General features: G+C 49.6%; 1 long non-coding RNA gene across 1 annotated transcript; it reads right to left on the reverse strand.

Moving 5' to 3' along the window:
- Positions 1–5,434: 5,434 nt before the first annotated feature.
- LOC130545605 (uncharacterized) lies at positions 5,435–7,220 on the reverse strand. The gene is made up of 3 exons (XR_008961668.1): positions 7,004–7,220; positions 6,144–6,230; positions 5,435–6,011 (listed from the first exon to the last, which is right to left on the reverse strand). It is a non-coding gene; the product is annotated as an uncharacterized LOC130545605 (long non-coding RNA).
- Positions 7,221–7,525: the final 305 nt, after the last annotated feature.

The following is a 7,525-nucleotide window of genomic DNA, read 5'->3' on the forward strand; positions in this document are numbered from 1 at the left end:
CCCTACACTCCTAACGGGCAGGGGCGATCTTGAGAATGGTATGCCGTAGCGACAGCATCCAAGATCCAGTGCGCCAGCCTCTGTTTGGAGACAGCCCTCCCCTTCTGCTGACCTCCAAAACAGACAAAGAGCTGCTCAGAGCTTCTGAAGATTTGCATGCGGTCCAAGTAGAGGTGCAGTGCGTGTACTGGACACAACACGGATGGGGTTGGGTCTTCCTCCCCAGTGGGGAGTGCCTGCAGGTTCACCACCTGGTCTCTAGGAGGAGTGGTGGGAACTTTGGGCACGCAGCCGGGCCGGGGTCTCAGGATAACGTGAGAATCATCGGGCCCGAGTTCTAGGCAAACTGTGGACATGGAGGGTGCTTGTAGGTCCCCTACCCTCTTGGAGGTGAGCGCCATCAGGAGAGCCGTCTTTATCGTGAGGTGAGAAAGAGCGGCATCTCCGAAGGCCTCGAAGGGGGTGCCTCTTGAGGCCCGCCACCTAGGTTGCAAGAGGGTACGGAGCGCGGATGAGGCAGTAGCCTTCTCACGCCCCTTAGGAACCTAATGATAAGGTCGTGCTGTCCCAGAGGCTTCCCAGCAACTGGGTCGTGATGAGCGGCAGTAGCGGCTACATACACTTCCAGTGTGGAGGGGGAGAGGTCACTCTCCAGTCTCTCTTGAGGAAAGGACAGCACATTCCCGATCGAGCAACTCCGCGGGTCTTCTCTTCGAGAAGAGCACCAGGACGAGAAGAGGCACCACTTATGGGCGTATAGCCGCCTAGTGGCTGAGACCCTAGCCTGAGTGATGTCCCAACCACCGCAGGGGGTGGGCCACTCAGGATCTCCTCGTCCCGTCCAGACATGGAAGTTCCAGGGGTCTGCCTGGGATGCCGTTATGTGCCCTCCCCCTGGGAAAGCAGGTCCTTCACTAGGGGGATCGGCCAGGGGGGAGTTGTTGTCAAGAGCATTAGCTCCGAGTACCAAGTCCGGTTGGGCCAATAGGGCGCAACTATATCACTTGATGCTCCTCTTCCCTGGCCTTGCACAAGACCTGTGCAATGAGGCTCACTGGGGGGAAGGCGTACTTCCGCTTGCCCGGCAGCCAGCTGTGCGCTAGGGTTTTCGTGCCGAGGGGTCCCTTGTTCAGGGAGTACCAAAGCGGGCAATGGGAGGAGTCCGGGGAGGCAACAGTTCCACCTGCGCCTGGCCGAACTGCTCCTATATGAGCCGGACTGCGCGGGGATGGAGTCGCCACTAGGCTGTCTGGTTCAGGTCACCTGGGATATGTGTGGCTCGCAGGGAGCTGATCACCTGCTGACTCCACAGGAGGAGGCGTCGGGCGAGTCGTGTTAACTGCCGTGAGCGAAGGCCACCCTGTCGATTGATGTATGTCACGGCGGTTGTGCTGTCTGACCGGACCAGCACATGCTTGCCCTGCACGAGAGGCTGCAGCCTCTTCATTGTAAGTAGCACAGCCAACAACTCTAGGCAGTTGATATGCCAACGCGGGTGGGGGCCCGTCCACCGCCCCGACACTGCGTGTCCGTTGCACACGGCACCCCAACCCTGCAGGGAGGCATCCGTCGTCCCACGACGTGCCTTGAGACCTGCCCTAGGGGGACCCTCTCCGCCAAAAAGGTCATTGAAGACCAGGGGGTTAGGGTGCGTCGGCAGAGAGGAGTGATGACCATACGCCTGCTGCGGGTGTGCCACGCTCTCCAGGGAACCCGACTCTGTAGCCAGTGTTGGAGCGGTCGCATGTGCATCAACCTGAGGGAGGCCACCCCCACCGAGGATGCCATGTGCCCAGGAGCCTCTGAAATTGTTTCAGTTCAACACTGACTGGGCGCACTCTGAGTCAGTCACGCTGTCATGGAGACAGAGTCGAGTTCCATACCGAGAAAGAGGATGCTCTGCACAGGGGAGAGCTTGCTCTTTTCTCGGTTGAGAAAAGACCGAGAAAAAGACCTGTGGTCCCAACCGGTCTAGGTGCAGGAGCACTAGGTCCCTGTGTGTACACAACAGATCTCGCGAGTGTGCCCAGATGAGCCAGTCGTCGAGATAGTTTAGAACCCGCACACCTCTCTCCCCGAAGGGAGTGAGGGCGGCTTCCACGATCTTCGTGAAGACTCGTGGGGACAGGGACAGACCGAAAGGGAGGACACTGTACTGTTATGAAAGCGAGACATGAAAGTAAGCGTCCTTCAAGTCGATTGCCATGAACCAATCTTAACATCTGGTAGATGCCAGGATGCGCTTCTGAGTGAGCATCCTGAATGGCATCCTAGCCTCTGACTGAGGTTGAGAGGATGCCCCGAACTTGAGCGGGCGTCTGGCGAGTTGGATCGCGTAGCCGAGACGGATCTTATCCCGTAGCCACCGTGACAGTTTGGGGGCTCTAGTCAGGCTCCCAGGGACTGAGACAGGGGCTAGGGGTACGATCTGCTTCATCGACCTCCCAGGGGGTGGTTCCCTTGCCGTGGGGAACCCCCGGGGAGGAGATTGGCTCTGCTGCTTACCTGCCTGGCGATGATGTAGCACAATGCACTGTCGATTGAGAGTGCTGAGGGCTGCTGATTATCCTGGACATTGGGTCTCGCCGTGACGCAATGTCGAGTTGCCGAACACCGTCGTGTAGAGGGTGAGAGCGGCTGTGATAAACACCCAGAGAGAGAGGAAACTCTTAAGAGAAAGGGCTGTTGGGACGGGGCAGGAACTGTCCCGGATCGACCACCCAGCGATGGAATGGCTGGGATCGGGCCCGGTGGTATTCTCGATCTCCCTGGGGTCTTCCCATGAGGGCCGCTTCTGCTTTCAACGCGGCTGCTGAAGGGGCGATGGTCTCCTCTTTGATGTCTCTTCCGGGGGGCTGCCTGAGTCGGAGGCGCCGGAGCCGGAGGGCGTCGAAGAGGACCAGGGCTGCTGGGAAGCAGACGGTGCACGGGACTCGACGGCCGAGGGTGGCCGAGTCGCGGCGGGGGAGGATATGCTTGATATCCTCTGTCTGCTTCTTTACTGTCGAGAACTGCGGCTCGACAGTATCACCAAACAGCCCCCCCCCCTTGCGAGATGGGTGTGTCGAGAAAGCAGACCTTCTCGGCGTTACTCATCTGTGCAAGGTTCGGCCAGAGGTGTCTCTCATGGACCACAAGTGTGGACATTGCCCGACCCAGGGCCCGCGCGGTCATCTTGGTCGCCTGTAGAGCGAGGTCGGTGGCGCCGCGGAGTTCCTGCATAAGCACTGGGTCGGTCTTACCGTCGTGGAGCTCTCTCAACGCCATGGCCTGGCAGGAGCAATAGCGTGGAGAGAGGAGGCAGCTTGGCCCGCAGAAATGTAAGCTCTCGACACCAGAGATGCCGAGACCCCACATGCTTTGGACATCGATGTATCCTCTAGCTGCCTCACCCTCAAGGGAAGAGAGGGTGACAGAACTTTCTTGGCGTGGACGTGCCGAAAAGGGGGCATTCCAGGTCTCACTAAATTCCTCATGCACTTCCGGTAAACACGGCACTGGGGGCGGGCACGGCTTGGAGCCATGCTCAAGCCCGAGGCACCATGTATCCAGCCGCGAGCGCAGGTAGAGGCAGTGCGGGCACTGCAAACCAACGCTCACGGCGGCCCGGGAAAGCATGGCTGACATTTCGACGTCCGCTTCTTCCTGGGCTCGACCCCCCGAGGGAGAGAGCTCCGAGGAATCGCCGGAGTCGGATGGCAGTACGTCACCCCCCGGTGCTGCAAGTGACATCTCATTATCACGCACCTTTCCCGAATACGTGGTTGAGGAACAAGACGGTGGGACCATCTCCTGGGGAACGGTCAGATGAGCGAGACGAGGTGCGAACGGTCTGTGAGCCAGTGGCTGGCGGATTAACACTCACAGTAATCCTCATATCACCCTCGCTGCTCGCCGTAGCGGACGGCAGGGCCGTAGTCCTGCCGTCACGGAACGGGGAGCAGATGAGGTGGTGGCTGAGTCTCGTGGGAACAAAGCCACCCGTGACACAACGTCTGAATCGTCAACCGCCCGCAGTGCGGGCAGGACGTATCCACAACGTATCCAGGGGAAGTCGCTGCAGGAAGGGACAGTCCGCTGTCATGGCCTAATGGTTAGAGAGTCGGACTCGTGACCAGAAGGTTGCCGGTTCGATTCCCAGGGCCGGCAGGTAACGACTGAGGTGCCCTTGAGCAAAGCACCTTACCCCTACCTGCTTCCCGGGCGCTGCAGTGATAGCTGCCCACTGCTCCCGGTGTACGTGTGTTCATGACTTGATGTTCGTGTGTTCACTACTCTCTGGATGGGTTAAAAGCAGAGGTCACATTTCAGGTATGGGTCACCATATCTGACTAATAGGTCACTTTCACTTCACTTTTTAATTCGGCGTAGAGTTGTAAGTCTCGAAGTCGATCAGTGTGAAGGCTCCGAAGAACAAAAGGTGAATGAATGCAGCACGCCGTCTCCCTGTTATACCCGGATATCCGGGGGCGGAGTCCGGCATGCAAATTTCATTCGCCAATTTCATTGGCCTTTACTAAACTAGTCAGAAGTTGATAGGTTCTCAAGAGCAAACCCCATCTGTCGGCTCGACACAACGTCGAGAGACCGACAGAAAGGGAACCACATAAGACATGGCACACAGTGGGAAACATCAAATTGTGGCTGACATTTGGATTGTACTTGGAAAAACACATGAAATTTACCGCCGAAATCAAATGCGTCCTGCAGTCCACACAGCACCTTTCTCTTCTTTCCTCATAACTTTCTATGTTTAGGTAAGTGATGTTTTGACATTTTAAAGTTATTTTATTGAAATATGTAACATTTTGAGTCAGTATTGCATGTGATTAAGGATTTTGTAAATTGTTTCATTGATAAAGCTGTCAAATTCGCAAAAAAAATCTGGTGTTTCCTCAGCGATAATGGTTTAATGATGAAATAACTCTCATTAGAAAAATCAGTCTAAAAATGGACTCTCCACTCTCCAGACATACTGTCTTCACCATACTTTTAGGCTGCTCTACACTCTAAAAAATGGCTGGGTTTTTTCAATTTGGGTTATTTTGGTAATCCAACGCTGGGTCAAATATGGACAAACCCAGCATTGGATTATTTTAACCCAGCCGGTTGGGTTAAATCTTTGACCCAACATGCTGGGTTGTTTTATTTAACTCAACTATTGCTTAAAAATTACATTGCTGGTTTAAAACAAACCAAAAATATTTGAAAATAATAAAATCACAGAGAATTACTAGAGTCAACAGTAAGAATCAAAAGTTGAAGTTTTATTAAGGATCGAAATGCACGACAAAAGGAATTCATAAAAAGCATGCAATATTTTAATGCTCAATGAACAATAAAACCGAATAACATTAAAAAAAATAAACAACATCAATAAATAAATTACATAAATTTAGATTTTAAGAAACATTTTTATTTATACATTGCGTTATGGATGTGACATAAAAACACTCAGAGAATGTATTTGTTACCAATATACTGAACCATTTGTTTATATTTTACTAAACCCTTGTTGGTAGAACTGCACTTAAAATATCAGTCTATGCACAAGTTTTCTATTTAAAAAATGGGAAATAAACACGCGTTAGGATGTGAAAAAAGGACACCGTTTTCGGGAGGCGACAAACTTTGCAGGATTTCTGTGAATTAAAATGTACAAACAATACCTTAACTTGAAAAGAGACCTCACATGGGTATTTGAACCACCAAATGTTGATATCGGTGCAGCTAGTACAGTAAAAACCTTTGGAAAAACGTTATTTTCTCATGGTATTGGTTGACATTTGCAAGGAATGTAGCAGTCCGAGAACTTTCCTCTTCATATGAACTCACAAAACAGTTTAAAGAGCGTTAGTTGTTTTGGTTCCAGTACTGCTGGACCTGACATATCCACGGAGCAGTCTTACTGAAGAGGATCTATCTTTTCCTGGGTGTTAGTAGACAACAGTGTGGTGTGCACTTCGGGAAGTGGATGTCCAGCAGGAGGGTTTCTTTATCAATTTGTTCATCTATTAAGAGTGTAAGAGAGAAGAAAAGAAACAAGAAGAGAATAATTTAAGAAAACTGGCCTACCCAGAGCACAATGGGTTATAATGAACATATAAAGAAACACGTTTGCATTTTACCAAAATAAAGTTTACCTTTAAGCTTGGTATCAGGACATCGAAGTTCCACTGCTCTTCCTCCTGAACAGAATTATCCATTATTATCAGCAGTTATTCTGCACCCTGTCAGTGGGGGGAAAAGAAAAGTGCCAGAGGCTGTGAGCTCTAGGTCTCTAGTAACGTTACAGAAAGTTAAATATAGACTTAAAAAAATAAAATATTATAAACGTTAACACAACACTTAAACTCATTCGACTAACTCAGGAACACGTAGAATAATAAGACCAATGATTGCTCGTTTCATATACCCAAAATTAATTATATCGCACGGTTAACCACTATACGAGGCACAGCATATTCCGAAACACTGGCCGAGATAAAGCTGCTCTCAGCGGAGCCACGAGTGCTAAACGACCGCTGACAGCCTGAAGCTCACATCTCCGACAGCGTCTTAACAAATTCTCAAAGAGGCGCTATGTTTATATATAAATCGCATATTTAAGGTCTAAACAACTACACTCTCGTCTAAAAGACTGTTAAAACTACGTTCCGTGACCGAAAACTAGTAATATTTATTAAAAAATATGATTAGCTGGATTTTTGCATTTTGACACCACGCTCGCGTGTTGACCTCAAACTAATGTAGATGCACTTACCGAACTAAATGACTCACACAAGTCACAAATTTCAGAGGAAATGTAGACCATAAAGGACGTTTTAATTATTCAAAAGCTGTAAGTTATAACAACGTGGGCATTCAGACTAACGTTAACTAACCAAAGCTAACTAAGCTAAATGGTACTTTTCAAACCTAATGTGAACCGCCGAATTTTGCATACTTATGCATTTTCTGATGTACGGTGATAGTTTTATAGATTAAAAACTCTCAAACATACCTTTTTTCTCCGAATAACAGCTGTCTTCGCTTGTTCCTGAGGTGATTCAAAATGCCCGCGAAGGTAGAGTTTGTCTGAGGCGTCGAGGAGGGGGAGGGGTTTACTCTCTGAACTGTCACTCAATTGGACCCAACCGGTAACCCAACGATTGGGTTACACAAAAAACTACCCAACACTGAGAAAATGACCCAACAGGCTCAACCCTATGGGAGGCAAATCCTGCCAAATTTAAATAAATAAATTAAACGATGAAAATGAAAATGAAAACCAGATTAGGAATTTCATTATACACAACTGCGTGCACAATATGTGCCAAAATGAAAAATAAACTGAAATTATTTTATTTTCATTTTCATTTTTACACTGACAATGCGTTGTCCCTGTCAAATTGAAAAAGTAAATGCATTTTTTTTTCAATTTGACAGGGACAACGCATTGTCAGTGTAAAAATGAAAATACAATAATTTCATTTTATTTTTCATTTTGGCACATATTGTGCACGCAGTTGTGTATAATGAAATT

The sequence above is a fragment of the Triplophysa rosa genome, linkage group LG21, assembly GCF_024868665.1.
Source record: "Triplophysa rosa linkage group LG21, Trosa_1v2, whole genome shotgun sequence".
Classification (NCBI taxonomy): Eukaryota; Metazoa; Chordata; class Actinopteri; order Cypriniformes; family Nemacheilidae; genus Triplophysa; species Triplophysa rosa.